Consider the following 16,535-nt stretch of genomic DNA (forward strand, 5'->3'; position numbering starts at 1 on the left):
TGGGATTTCAGGGAAACCTGGAGGGATTTGCATGAACTGATGCTGAGTGAGAAGAGCAGAACCAGAAAAACACTGTACACCCTAACAGAAACATGGGAGTGATGTTCAACCTTGAAGGACTTGCTCATTCCATCAGTGCAACAACTGGGAACAATTTTTGGCTGTCTGCAAAGAAGAGTACCATCTGTATCCAGAGAAGGAGCTGTGGAGTTTGAACAAAGTACAATGACTATTCCCTTAAATTTGGGAAAAAAAACAGATATCTTATTGTCTGATGTGGTTACCTCTGAGAATTCTGTTCTCTTTAAGGATATGATTTCTCTCTCATCACACCCAATTTGGATCAAGGTACAACATGGAAACAAAGTAAAGACTGATGGAGTGCTACCTGTGGGGTGGGGTGGGCGGAGGGAAGCAAGATTGGGGGAAAATTGTAAAACTCTAATAATATCTTTAATAAAAAAACAAAACAAGAGGGAAAAAGAGATTATCACAAACAGATCAAAAAAATTATTGTTATTATTTTCCTTCTCATGTTATATGGGTGCTATTATTTCAAAGCAAACAACCACAGATTTGGAATATATCACCACAATAATCCCAATTCATATATATATATGTATATAACTGGAACATTTATATAAAGACAACTTTACATTAAACTCATTTACCTATTAGCCATGCTTAAAAATACAAATTATTACTTTCAAAATTATTTCAAACCCTTAGAACATTTTATATGACTTTAAACCTTCAAAATCTGTCATTGATTCAAATATAACAAAATAGTAATAAGAATAGCACATAGATTTTACAAAACAATCTTTCCATTATTACATCACACATAAACTCACAGATCTAAACCAAGTTCAATACAAAGCTTAGTAATATCAGTGATCCCAGAGAAGATCATGATTAATATTCTTGTCATTATCCCTTCAAATTATTTAATTATTAATTTCAGACATCAGTGCCATTACTACAGCTTCAAATGACTTATATTTTCACAACAGATAACCAAATAATTGTAAGTACAATATCTCTGCAGTTTCAAAAATATATCACATAACTGATAAGGATTTCTCAACATCTATTTATCAATAGGTTACCTTACAGGGGGGTACACAATTTTTCATTGTTCAACCATTCTTCAGAGCCTCCCCCCTACCCCCACTCCCTGCATACAGAAAGCATCCCAAGGTCAGGATGTGCTTTACAGTTTCTTGTTCAGTAACCCTCTGTGTTGCAGTTACCATGAGGGAAGAAATCTACAATCTTGACATCTTTAAAATTAAACATCTAATTATTAAACTACATTAAACTTATCTCAATGGATTTTACATTTCTATTTTCCAAACTTATTTACCTCTTATCCCAAATATACTGCTACTTTCAAAAAGAAAATGAGATTCTTCATGAATTCAATCATATACATATAATAATTTCAAAACCCTAATGTAACTTTTAGTGTTACATTTACATAGAACACGATCTCAAATAGATACATTTTCTTATTTTCAAATGACAGATGTTAAGTAAGCTACTTTGATTTTATGTCTGTATGTGTGTTTGTGTGTGTGTGTGTGTGTGTGTGTGTATGTGTATCCCCTTCCATAAATACCAGGTAGAAAACAAAGTTTTTCACAAATTATTTGGGCCAAAGAGACCTTGAAAGGGAACATTGATGATATATTCTCTGGTTTTGACACAGCAGAGTTACATTTCAAAAACTTAACAGGGGAATACTTAAAGTCCTTAAGTTTCATTAATTAAAATAGGTTCAGTACAATTATTATTGTATTAATTAATTGTATTATTGTATTATTGTATTGCCCCCCTAAAAAGGTCCACGTCAAGAGAAGTCACAAGCTGACCAGAGAAGCCAGTGAGCCTCAGGACTGGAAGTGCTAGAAGGAAGAGCAATTGGATCCAAATAGGTCTCTTTGTGTGTGTGTGTGTGTGTGTGTGTGTGTGTGTGTGTGTGTGTATGTGTGTGTGTGTGTGTCTGTGTGTCTGTGTGTCTGTGTGTCTGTGTGTCTGTGTGTCTGTGTGTGTGGGGGGCTTAACATTAAAAAATTTAGCTCATAGAGAATTTAATAAGCACACCACATAAATGCCTTTTACAAAGCTTTGTCTGTTCTTAGAGTTTATCTCTTTCCCAAAAGAAAGCAGCAAATATTCCTGATTGTATAATTATTATTTTTTTTGAATAGCATAAATGGGTTCTCAAATTTGCATCACATGCAGTAAATCCCAATTGCCACAAAGCTTCCATAAGCATTCTCTTAGATAAAATCTTTTTAATAATCCAAGTTGTTTAATTGCTCCCATTCTGTACAAAGATTTTTGTTGACTTTAACAATATGAATCAATTAATATTAATTAACAATATTTCTCAAAATGATCCTCAAAAATCCAGTTTAGATCTTAAAAAGGATATATGTTTCAGAGTGTATAGTGCTTTACATCATGTGGTCAGAACAATGGGATCAATTTAACATAATTTCCTTTCAAAATCTTCCCCAACTCAGTGGCCTCACAAGATCAACCATTTTAAATTTCAAGTTAGCATTTTTCTTTGTAAATACCCAAGTTTCAGTATCCTAACTCTGGATTCTTATTACTTTCCTACCACATATCTCATATATGTCTTGCTTTCCCCTTATAGCTAATCAATTAACTCCATTAAAGACAAGTCACCTGTCCAGCCCCTCCCTCTCTCTCCAAGGCTGTTGCACTTCTCCAGCTTGAACTCCAGGACACATGGGCAGTGTAATGGAATAGGGGATGGGATGAGATTAAGCCTCCACATTCATGCCGCCCCCCCCCCCCAACCCAGGGAGCATGGGACATTCCTTTAGACAGCCATGGGAATAAGAACTCTTCCTTCCCATACCTTCTCAAACTTCTTTTTTTTAAGGTTTTTGCAAGGCAAATAGGGTTAAGTGGCTTGCCCAAGGCCACACAGCTAGGTAATTATTAAGTGTCTGAGACCGGATTTGAACCCAGGTACTCCTGACTCCAGGGCTGGTGCTTTATCCACTGCGCCACCTAGCTGCCCCTCAGACTTCTTCTTGTATCTTTCACATCCCCCAGATTATCTCCTCTTTCTCCTAACCTACCTAGAAAATTCATTTTCATGCTGGACCGTGTCTCAATTTTCTTAGTTTCACAGCTTTTTCTTAATTTATCACAATTATAATATCCCCTATGACATGAAAGCATCAACTATTAAAGATGCTGCCTCTTTTAGAACTCTCTCTTCCCCCTCCCTTCTCCAGCTCCACACACCTGCACAGCTACTCCTGTCATAGTAGGGGAGGGGCTGAGCTTCATGAGGGAGACAAAGATAACTCTAGATCCTACTTCCTCCCCCATCTTCTGATATTTTTCTAGCTCACCTTCTAACCCTGCCTATTGTTTAAAACTTAAACCAGGACCCCCAGACCCTGAAAAACCCCAAGGCCAAGACTGGTGTAGACTGCTCGGAACACAGCTAATCATGGACAGGACAACACACATACAATTCAAAGACACTGGCTGGAACACACACTCACACACACAGACACACAGACACACAGACACACAGATACACACAGACACACACAGACACACACACACACACACACACACACACACACACACACACACACACACACACAAAGAGACCTATTTGGATCCAATTGCTCTTCCTTCTAGCACTTCCAGTCCTGAGGCTCACTGGCTTCTCTGGTCAGCTTGTGACTTCTCTTGATGTGGACCTTTTTAGGGGGGCAAATTCCTGGAGGAGAACACTGACTCCTCTTCCCCACTTTGGGTACTCCTTTCCTCTGATCCTCTGACCTTTTATTTGGGATAGTTCCCCCTGAGACCCTGTCCAGCATGAGAACTCCTCATTCAGTCTTTAAGGTAGTTTTTTTGGCCACCACCTCACCACCTTAATGGACCATCCCTTAGCTTGGTTTTTACTCTCAAGTACTTAATCATTCGACTCCACTGGGTAGTTTAAAAAATCTCCATTTTTCCAGGAAAAGAAAGCTGAGAATTTGCTTGAATTCAAGCAGGTCCGAGAATTCTTTTCTCATGTTCTTCTAGGAAAATATCAAAGGATTTTACATCATAATCCCGGACAGAGGTCCCCCCAAATTGTAATGAATGGCTCAAAATAATAAATACTTAGTGCAGAGTGATTAAAGTAGCTTTTATTAATAAACTCTGCAGAAAAGGGCCATTTCTCCTAGCAAGAAAGGTTTTGAATTGTTTCAATATCCAGTCTCATATGAAGTTTGAAAGGCTTATTATTCCCATGCCAGTCACTGGTCAGAGTTACAATCTAACTAGTACATTCACTCCTATACCATTCTCTAGTAATGTTTTCCCCAACCTGGTCATTACACTAATGGGCACAAAGGAGTGTATAGTAATAAGTCATTTGTAAAGGACAAAGACACTATGTGACCTTGGACCCAGATAGAGCAGACCTGATCTAATCACAGGTCTCATCAAGTTAGTGTCAATCTTTTGCTTTACATTATATATACATTACAAAGAATGGAGTCTGCCTGTGGATGTTTGTGTCTATGTTCAGTTATGTCAGTATAAGGCAAAAAAATTGACCCCAACCTGATCAGACCTGTGATTAAACCACCAGAAGCAAGATTTTGGGATTAAGGATGCATACAAGACACCTCATAGACAATATGAATCTGAATGTACCATACTGAATTTTGCCTCAAGAACCCATGACTTCAGCCTGGCTATTAACTATATCATCCCCATCCAGAGGAAGAAAAACAAAACAAAACAAAACAAAACATTCACACACACACACACACACACAACAACAACAACAACAACAACAACAACCTTTCAGAAGCTGATGAACACTTCATAAAAATTATCTCTTATGCATCTCTTTACTTTAATCCTAATTCCTCATATTGGAAATTACTAATCTGTAAGCGTGTTTATCAAAATTATGTATGTACATTATGTACATTGTTAAACTGACTGTTAACCACTGAAGGGAGGTAGGTAGAAAGGGAGCTTGGAAGGAAATTTTGTAGACTTTTTTTTAGGTTTTTGCAAGGCAAATGGGGTTAAGTGGCTTGCCCAAGGCCACATAGCTAGGTAATTATTAAGTGTCTGAGGTCGGATTTGAACCCAGGCACTCTTGACTCCAGGGCCAGTGCTTTATCTACTGTGCTACCTAGCCACCCTGAAATTTTGTAAACATAAAAATATACAGGTGAATAAATAAATTTTAATAAAAAGTACCTATCATGACTTCAAATTCTGTCTGTACTGATTAGCCAAGTAGCCAAGATACTTAACATCTCTTTGTTTGTTTTATCTTATTTTAAAGATGGACATGAGGGTCACTAAACTCTCTTATAGCTCAAAATCTCTGATCATGTAAGAGCTTATTTTACTGATTCTCACAGTTCAGTGTAATGGCATCTTAGAATATAAGAGCTAGAAGGGACCTTGAAGATAACCGTTTTAGCCAAACAAAATTATTTCCATAAAATATCTGAAAAGTGGTCATCCATCCTTTGTTATAAGGCCTTTATTAAGGGGGAGACATATCCTATAGGATCCCATCAGTTAATAAAATCTATTCATCTCTTCCTCTCACTTTGGTCTTCCCAGCTCTAAGTCATTGATTCCTTTCATTTTTTTGCCAATTTTTGAAACTGTAGCATTAAGACCCTTGTCCTCTTGCAAGAACTCTTCTCTTTTGGTTTATGAAGGCAACTTTTATAAGATCCCTCCCCAATAATACATCCTGAGAAACTTTTTCTTTATATATCAATATGATTTTTTTTATCTAATCACTGACATATATGGACAACCACTCATTTTATTGCCTAATTGCCCCAGTCAGTAAACAATGCATTACAGCATTGTAGTTTGGCAGGCAAAATGCTCTACTTCTGATACTTCCTAGCTGTATCACCAGCTAATTCTTGAAGTTTAAACTATAGCATCTGTCAAAAAGGGATAATGACAAATGTAGCATGAGCTTTTCAGAGTTTTTGTGAGACTTGTGAGATTACATTTAGTTGTTTCAACCATTTTCTGCTAAAGAATTTTAGTTGCTAGTGATTTGGACTAATATGGGTGAGAATATCTCATATCTGGTATTCTGATGAATGTGACTCTGACAATTCTTTTTTGGGAGGTAGTTATAATGCTTTTTTCCCTGGTATCTGAATTCTAAAACAGCTCTGTGCCCAAGTCAGCATTCCAAAGTAGATTTCTGTACTCATTAAAGTGGGTCCCCATTACATTGGTTGTTGTGGTTATTGGTGGTGTGGGCAGCATTGTCTTCATGAATGGGTATTGGCTTCTTTATGCAGATTTTGAGGAGTTTTTTTGAGCACTTAGGCCCAGGAGACTAAAAGTTGGTCACCTCTGCTGCAAAGGAAAGTGCATATGCCATTCTTGGACCTGTGGTCCAACAATACTGCGACTAGAATAGTATAGAATAGTAGAATAGTATAATCATAGAATAATCATTGTTCCACTGTAAAACTATAATTTCATTCTTACATATTCACCAATTTTTTCCTAAGGATTCTATATTCATTCCTTTAGGAGATTGGAATCTAATGTGTAGTGGTCTTTAGATTTATTTGATGTATATAGGACTCCCTGGGATTACTTTAAATCAACCAAACATTTTTTCTTTTACCTGTGACTTCTGGAGAGAGTGATATGTTAGCTCACAAATCAGTTGCTGCACAAGAGTAGCTATTCACAATCCTATTTTTTTCTTCCTTTTTTTATATCTGACTGTAGGCATTTGCTTGCTGTGTGATCCTGACAAATCTCTTACCCTTTGCCTCAGTGAAAGTTGTGTAGAGAACTCTCTTCTGCTCATGGCATTTCTCTTAGAGTCATCAGGCAACAAACACCAATTCAAATATACTTTGACCCTTTCTGAATCCATACTAGCTCTTGAGTAGAGGACTATAGTTCAAAAGAAGGATCAGACTATTAAGGAGAATCTGGCAAATATCTTCCCAACTATGACTAAGAGAGAGGATCCCATCACCTTCTCTGTCATTGTCAAAGGACAACCTATTTCCTTTTACTTTATATAGATGGACAATGGAAATGTACAGTTCAACTCTCTAGGATCATGTCTTAATCTCTAATCAGTGTGACTCCAACTGCACTGAATAGTTGAGATGTACCATAGATCTTTGGTCTGATGATGCCTTTAGAGTATTGCAAAATGCTTTGGATCATTACTAACAGTGCAAAATTTTATTTCATCTCCCTTCTTTTTTTAGTATTGATGTCTTACGTTTCCATCTCCCTTCTTACTGAGGCAAGAATCTTGCATCCCTCTAAGCTTTGCTTATACTTTACTTTTGCTAGTATTAAATACTGCCTCTTAGAGATAGATGAACTATCCTGCTGGCAAGCCCTGTGGAGGTGTCAGTTTTCATTTAGCACTTTCTGAATTTTCCTATCTTTCTTGTCAAACTGCTCTTGATGTTTGTGAGGGTTCTAGACCAGATGAGTAATGCAACATTTTTCAACAGTCTCTGAAAACTGCCTACTCCTTTTCTACTCCACTTTACCAATCATGTTTTGGTTCAGCTTTTTCTCCAAGATAGCAACAAGCTCTTAATATTTGGAGAAACACTCTTAATATGTTGACATTAAGTCTTCTGGTCATTTTGCTTCTTTTGTTGAACATGAATATTTATCTTGGAAAAGATAAGCCTATGATCAGTACAAAACTCTGCATCTCACATCGTCACCCTTCCATCCTGCTTAGCTCTTCTCCTTATAATGACTTAATGTAAATATTTGAGTTTTTTCCAAGGGTGCACCCACGAAGATTTCTTATGTCTAATAGAAGACACTGCTGTAAGAAGAGAATCATGAGAAGCACAATTCTTCAGTAGTAATTGAATCATTGCTGTTTCTGACACAGTTCTTCCCAAGATTCCCTGTCATGTGGCTATTCTGTCATTACAGACATCCAGAATTATGTTCTTATTATCCTTTGACATGTTAATATGTGGGTTTCCAGGTATTCATACATTTTTTTTCTTTGACTACAACGGGGTTCATCATGTTGGGATCAAATGCACAAGGTTGTAACAATTGATTTCAAGTGATATTGCCATGAGTTTTCCTTCACTCTTTTTGGGAGGCATATAGCCTTCTGGACTTTATTAGTTTGGATTGTGAGAACTATGTCAGTTTTCTGGTGCTCCCCATTACTGTGGTTACCCCAAAATGTGCTTCCAGCTCCAGCTTTGGCATGTTGTTTTTTATTGACCAGATTTGTGTCACTTAGAGCTGCTATTTAGATGAAAGGTCTGTCAAATTCTTACATAATAAGAGCAGTTCATCTTTCAGGTCTGTTATTGAATTTTGACTTGCCCATAAGTATGTACACATTTCATGTACTGATGGTGAGATAAATCAAATTTTCAAAAGGTTTTATACATTTTTAAATTTCATCCACAGGGTGGGGTCCCCACCTGCTATGGTTAGCAGGTCAGACTTAGAAGTAGACAATTTTTAGGTGTCATTTTCCAGATTTTCTTCATGTGAGGATGTGAACAGTTTGTTCCTTAAAAAAGTCTACTCTAACATTTACAGGGCCATTGAATATCACAGCTTCTTCAGTCTATGAGAAGTGCCATCCATATCCTTATGGTCTGTGCTATTTATGTACAGGGTATTTTGACTACCTATTCCAGTGTATTTACAACTGCTGCTTTGTCACTTGCTTGTTGCTGCTAGACTGAGATAGATAAAAATAGTTAAATGATATTGATGTCTTTTTTTCCTTGTTTTTTGCAAGACAAGGGGTTTAGTGACTTGCCCAAGGTCACACAGTTAAGTAATTATTAGGCGTCTGAGGCTGGAATTGAACTCAGGTCCTCCTAACTCCAGGGCCAGTGTTCTATCCACTGTGCCACTCAACTGTCCCTAGATGATGTCTTTTGATTCACAGATAAATTTGGTTTAAACGATACAGGTGTGTGAAGTTGCTGGTTTCATTCTTTCTTTCAGTCATCATAGCACAATGGTGAGACAAGTCAAGATGAATATTTATGACTGAGGATGCAGTGTTATAAGCAAGTTGTAAGCACTTCAAAGCACCTGAATCTACAATGCCAACGTGGCACATTGGAATAAATTGCTTATGTCCACCCATTTTTTCAGGGAAGTCTTCAAATGCTTACTCACCAAGGATTTAAGAACCCTTACCCTCAAACTGTCTGCCAAGACAGTTTCTCAGGGTGTGGCTCCTGCATATGCTATAGCTTCTTGGAGTCACAGGGGAGAGTTGAATGGTGAAGAGACTCCAAAGTTGTAAAGTCCAGTGAAAAGCATTGAGCAGTCCTCTGATCAGAGGTACTTGTGTTTTTTGAGCAATCATATATCCCTTTTTTTTCCAGTGAAGTTAGGTGGCATATTGGATGGAGGGTCAGACTTGAAGTGAGAAAATCTCATCTTCTTGAATTTAAATATGATGTTAGACACTTCATAGCTGTGTTATCCAAGACAATTCACTTAACCCAGCTTTCCTCAGACTCCTCATCTGTAAATTGAGCTGGAGAATAAAATAACAAACTACTTCAGTATCTTTGTAAAAAAATTCCCAAATAGGGCCATAGGTATAAAGCAATGTGATCAGCACAACAGCTCTGTACACCTTCAGTTTGGTAATCAGTCTAATATCCCTTATGTGGCATATTGGATAGAGTACCAGACTTAGAGTCAGAAAGTCTCATCTTCTTGAATTTAAATCTGATCTTAGTCACTTAATGGCTGTGTTATCCTAAATAATAACTGTGTTATCCTAGACAATGCACTTGTTATAGCTTCTTGGAGTCATAGGAGAGAGTTGATTGGCAAAAAAGACTCCAAAAGTTGTAAGAAGTAGTGAAAAGCATTCAGCAATCCTCCTAGCAGAGGTACTGGTGCATCTTGAACAACCATATATTCCTTTATTTCCAGTGAAGCTAGGTGGCATATTGGATAGAGTAAGCCAGGGCGTGTCAAATAGTTTTTGATTGATTGAAATCCATCAGTTTTAAGAGAGAGAGAGCAAAAGCTTATTTTTGCAGTGAAAGAAAAAACCCCACAAAAGCCACAGGTTAAATGACATATCCAAGGTCACACAAATACTAAGTGTCAAAAGACAAATTTGTCCTCAGGTCTTCCTAAAAAGGACGAAAGTCAGTGTGGTGCAAAAGGTCCGCAATCATTCTGCAACTTTTTGAGTTCTACCTCCTCATGGCAGTTAATAATCTGGTAAATGTTTTACATGTACAATCATGTTTCAAATATTTCCATATCTGTCATGTACTGAAAGAGGAATTAGAACTAAAGGACAAAAAACATGAGAATGAAAGAAATCTCATAAAAGAAATTTTAAAAAGTGAGTATGCTTTGCTTTACATTCAGATTCCACAGTGTTTTATTTTCTTTGTTTTGACTTTCTGGATATGGATTTCATTTCCCATAACATATCTCTGAGGATTGTCTAGCCTTTTAATCACAGCCTTTGATCATTGAACTGTTGAGAGGAGTCGTGTCCATAGTATTGATTCATCTCATAATGTTGCCATTAATGTATATTTTGTATTCCTTGTTCTACTCACTTCACTCAGCATCAAGTCTTTCCAGGCCTTTCTAAAGTCTCATCTCAAGAGTACTTTCAAAGAAAGCTTCTAATTTTATTGATACCTTTTATTTTTATATAACCTGAATTTATGATTATATGGCTAATCCTCTGCTACTAATGAGCCCTCAAGATCCCATTCAATTCTATTTCTCAGATCCCATGCTTTCTTTTCTCTCAAACTTCTACTGTTCCAAATCCTACATGGAAAAGAGAAAAGCACCTAATCATTGCTTAATGAATTATTTATTCATTTAACATCAGGCACCATTTAGCTTCCTAATTCCTTGCTCTATTGATGTCTGGTCTTCAAGAGAGAGAGAAAATAGGGAGAACAAAAACAATCATTCAAAGGAATTTATTTATAAATTATGGTGGTAAGAGCTGGCTATAGGAGACAAAGTGACACAATTTTTGATGTCCAAGACTTTATATTCTAATTAGACTATGTAAAATCACATTCAATGTGGCTATAGGAGGGAGGTCTGAAGAATGGTACGCCTCTATGGAGAAGGTCGTCCTCTTTGATCTAGCATGCAGTTTCAGGAGTGGTATAGTGGTGAGGGAGAAAGAGGACACCAATATCTGGATCAGTCAGATCAACTTGTGGACAAATTCACTTACCTTGGCAGTCAGTTTCTCAAGGAGGTACATGTTGACAATGAGGTTGACACTCTTATTTCCAGAGTTAGCTCAGTATCTGGGAGTCTCCAAAAGAAAGTATGGGAGAGAAGAGGTATTAGAGTGACTACCAAACTGAAGGTGTATAGAGCCTTGTGCTGACCTCATTGCTATATGCCTGTGAAACCTGGAGAGTCTACCATGTCAGAACACTGAATTTGCTTCCATTTAAATTGTCTTAGGAAGATTCTGAAGATCATTTGGCAGGAGAAGATACCAGACACTGAGGTCTTTCTCAAGCTAACCTGCCTAGCATTCCAACATTACTACAGAGAATGGAACTATGATAGGTTGGACACTTTGTTAGAATGCCAGACATACTGAGGAGACAGTCAAGGGGAAGTTTTTTTGCCAGTGTTCAACAAATCACACCTGGAACATGGGGAATATATTTGCTAAACTCTTCAAGGGGCTCTTTGGCAAAAAGGTTGGTTGGTCTGGATGCTACAGGAAAAACAACCATTTTGTATAAACTGAAGCTGGATGCAATAATAACTACTATTCCCACTATAGATTTCAACATAGAAACTGTAGAATATATAAACATTAGCTTCATGGTGTGGGATGTCAGTGGCCAGGACAAGATCCAACCTCTATGGCACCATTACTTCCAGAACACACATGGACTGATTTTTGTGGTTGACAGTAATGACAGAGAATGATTGAATGAAGCCCAAGAAGAACTGATAAGAATGTTGGCAGAGGATGAGCTTAGAGATGCTGCCTTATTAGCTTATTAGTGTTTGCTAACAAACAGGATCTTTCCAATGCCATGAATGCAGCTGAAATCACAGATAAACTTGGACTGCATTCTGTTTGTCATGGAAACTGGTACATCCAAGCCACCTGTGCCTCCAGCGGGGATGGGCTCTATGAAGGACTGGACTGGTTTTCCAAGCAGTTCCAAAACCAGAAATGAAACAACAAAATTTCCTCTTCCCTCTTTCCTTCTCTCCCTCTAATTTCCTCCTATTCACCCTTCACTTTATTCTCATGTAGCAAACTGTGCTACTTATTGGTACTGAGTGCCGGAAGTGGTTTTTTTCCCTACCCCTTGTCACAGTATGCATTGCACCATGCTGTAAATGTGGCAAATACAGGCCTGGAAAAAGTTTCTTATTTAGTGTAAATAGTTTATGTATCCAATGGGGCAGTTTCTGGCGCTCCTATGCATTATTACTCAGCTGTTTTTATTTCAAAAAATATCAACTCACAGTTTAGTACTGGGAAGGGATTTTAAACACATTGACACTTGAGTTCCTGGGGATTTAATGTGCAAGCAGCACAGTTGAGTGCTACTCCTACTGGCTTGTGAGACCTGTGTTGAGATTCATTTCGGTGGTTGGTTTTTAACCTGAACTCAGTGTAATTTTTTTAAATAGTAAAAAAATAAAAAAGACAAGTAAAATACTTGAACACACAGAACAGAAAAATATGTTTAGTATAGGTTTTGCAGTAACAACTTGAATACCAGACCATTGTAATTATCTGCAGTTTCTCTTTTGAAACTTGAGAAATTATAAAAATCAAACAAGTGATCAATTTTGCATGGTTAAAATAGAGATTCACATAATGCTATGTCTTTGGATCTTTATGTATTTCATAGAGTTTGTGCTGGTATTTGTGCTTACATGGATATTCATTAAGAAAAAAGCTTTGAGGTTGTGGTTCAGAGCAGGCTACACATTGAGAGCATTAGGTCTTCAATCATAAACCGTTTATAACTAGACCTTTTTTTCCCCTTTTGCAGTTCAAGTCAGGCCATTATTAGCTCTCCATCACACTCTTAAGAAGGATATGGTGTGGGGCAGCTAGGTGGCGCAGTGGATAAAGCACAGACCCTGGAGTCAGGAGTACCTGGGTTCAAATCCAATCTCAGACACTTAATATATCACCCAGCTGTGTGGCCTTGAGTAAGCCACTTAAACCCCATTTGCCTTGCAAAAACCTAAAAACAAAGAGGAAGGATATGGTGATGGCTGGTTATAAGCACTTGGAAGAGCTTTCTGACATATTTGGACAACAACAACAAAAAAAACAGCTTTTTCATTTTGGTTAAGGGTGTGGTGCTTCTGTTTGAAACATTTCCACAGTGAGGGCAGCCTAGGTTTAGTGCCAAACCTTGACTGGAGATTATTTCAAAAAACACAGTTGAGAACACTAAACATTTCTCTAAGGTGTCCATGTATTGAAAGAAAATAAATTGATCATGAGAACTTGGGGAGTCATTCCATTCTAGAAGTATTTGTTACCATTTTGGAACAATCCCCCTATCTGTATATGTGTGAAATATCCTTTACCACCTTTCATTAATGCAAGGATCAGATTTGCCATCTGAATAAAGGATCTTTACTTTTTTTTTCTTTTGTATTTTGATAAACATCGAAGAAGCTTGAGCTGTTAAACTTTATCTCAGGAAAAACTCAGAACTGGTTTGTTTGATATTGTGGAAACTCTTACTTCTTTCAATACACAATTAGTAATCAACTGTTTTGTATACTTGTTTTCAGTTTTCATTTCACCAAACAAGCACTATATTTAAAGCTATTAGAATAAAATCTCTGAATTATTAAAAGAAGAATGCCAGACATATGCTTGCCAAAAAAAATATTTTATGGTGAACTCACACAGAAAACCTGAGCCTTTTCTTTCAGGGGAATGACAGACATTTAACAAAATAGAGAACTTTCAAACTTTCCTGATAAAAAGACCTAAGCTAAACAGAAGATTTGGCCTTCAAACAAGACACTCAAGAGATATATGAAAAGGGAAAAAGAAGAAAAAATGATCCAATAAGTTTAAACTGGCTGCATCCTTACCTGGAAGATTCTTAAAACTCTTGGAAATTGTAAGTCAATAAGAAGGAAAATACTTAGGTTGAAGGCATGGGAATTCATGGTATGTCCATGACTTCGATGGAATGATTAAAAAAATATTTCATTATAAAAGGGGTGGATTGTAAAAAATGGGAGGAAGGGGTAGTTTGAAGGGGTAAATTACACTATGTGAAGAGGTGCAATAGATCTATTGTAATATGTGGAAATAAGGGAGCAGGTGAAAAACACCTGAATCCCACTCTCATCATATTTTCATCAAAGATGGATTAACACACACACACACTCAGTTGAGTTTAGAAATCTACCTTACCTTTCAAGTATTAGGATATTAGGAGGGGTGTGGGGGAGGGAAAGGACTAATAGAAGGGAAGGAAGGAAAAGGGGAAAGGGGAAAGAAAAAGGAGAGTCATGGATAGAAAGCGAAACACATTGAGGGAGGCAAAACACTGGGGAGGAGGGATAGGGTGAAAGAAAGGGAAAAATATTAATGGAAGGACAATAAAGGAGGGCAATAATGGAGTTTGTAATTATAACTGTGAATGTGAATGGGATAAACTATACCATAAAACAGAAGTGTGTAGCAGAGTGGTTTATAAACTAGAATCCAACAATATGTTGTTTACAAGAAACAACTTTGAAGTGGAGAGATAGGCACAGAATAAAGGTAAAAGACTAGAGAATAAATTGTTATGCTTCAGCAGAAGTGAAAAAAAGCAGGAGTAGCAATTCTTAGCTCAGATAAAGCAGTTGCAAAAATATATCTCATTAAAAAAAAGATAAGGAAGAAAACTATATCTTCCTAAAAATTTCCATAGACAATGAATTAATTTGAATACTAAACATGTGTTTACCAAGGCATTCAAATTCTTAGAGGAAAAGCTAATTTAGATATAGGAAGATATAGACAGCAAAACACTACTGGTAGAGGATCTCAATGTCCTTCTCTCAGAATTACATATATCCAACCATAAAATAAGGAAGAAGAAAATTAAAGGGGTGAATAGAAAATATGATAGGCCACTGGAGAAAATTAAATGGGGATAGAAAGGAATATAACTTTTTTAAAAATTCTGCAGCACATGGCACCTACACAAAAATTGATCATGCAGTAGGGTGTAAAAACCCGATAAGGAAATGTAGAAAGGCAGAAATATTCAATGCATACTTTTCAGACCATGATGCAATAGAAATCATGTCCAATGAAGGACCATGGAGAGATAGACCTAAAACCAACTGGAAACTAAATAACCTAATTTTAATGAATGAATGGATCAAACAATAAATTATAGGAAGAATTAATGATTTCCTCCAAGACAATGACAATAATGAGACAATATACCAAAATTTATGGTATACAATCAAAAAAATCATTAGGGTATACATTATATCTCTAAATGTTTACATGAATAAAATAGAAAAGGAGATTAATAAATTGGACATGCAACTAAAAAGTAAGAAAAATAATACATTTAAAATTTCCAATTAAATACCAAATTAGAAATTCTGAAAATGATAGATGAAATTAATAAAAATCAAAACCAAGACAACTATTGAACTAATAAATAAAATCAAGAGTTGGTTTTATGAAAAATAACAATAAATTAGATCAACCTTTGGTGAATTTGATTAAACAAAGAAAAAAGCAACCAAATTACTAGTATCAAAAAATGAAAAAGGTGAATTCACCAAAAATGGGAGGGAAATTAAAGAATTGATTAAGAATTCTTTTGCTGAACAGTATGCCAATAAATTTGATAATCTAAGTGAAATGTATGAATATTTACAAAAATATAAATTGCCCATGTTAAAAGAATAGGAAGTTAAATACTTAAATAACCCTATCTCAGAAAAAAAGAATTTAAACAAGCCATTAATTAATTCCCTAAGGAAAACTCTCCAGGAACAGATGGATTGACAACTGAATTCTACTAAACAATCAAGATACAATTACTTCCAAATTCATATAAATTATTTGAAAAAATAGGTGAAGAAGGAAGCCTGCCAAATTCCTTTTATGGCACCAATATTGTGCTGATACCTAAAATGAAAAGAATCAGAACTCAGAAAGAAAATTATAGGCCAGTTTCACTAATGAATATAGATGCAAAGAATTTAAATAAAATATTAGCAAAGAATTACAATATTTCAGAATTGCATGGTTGGATCAATATTAGGAAAACTATTGGCATTACAGTAACAAACCTAAAAGAAATAATATGATTTTCTTAATAGATGCTGAAAAGCTTTTGACAAAATACAGTACAAATTCTTACTAAAAATACTAGAGAGAATAGGAATAATCATATTATAAAGTATCAGTCATCAAAACTGAAATAGAGTGGTGGATGAAT

At 36.3% G+C, this 16,535-nt stretch overlaps 1 pseudogene; it reads left to right on the forward strand.

Moving 5' to 3' along the window:
- The first annotated feature begins 8,816 nt into the window (after positions 1-8,816).
- On the forward strand, positions 8,817-14,459 carry LOC141492823 (ADP-ribosylation factor 1 pseudogene; annotated as a pseudogene).
- Positions 14,460-16,535: the final 2,076 nt, after the last annotated feature.

This window comes from Macrotis lagotis, chromosome 7 (genome assembly GCF_037893015.1).
Source record: "Macrotis lagotis isolate mMagLag1 chromosome 7, bilby.v1.9.chrom.fasta, whole genome shotgun sequence".
In the NCBI taxonomy this organism is placed as follows: domain Eukaryota; kingdom Metazoa; phylum Chordata; class Mammalia; order Peramelemorphia; family Peramelidae; genus Macrotis; species Macrotis lagotis.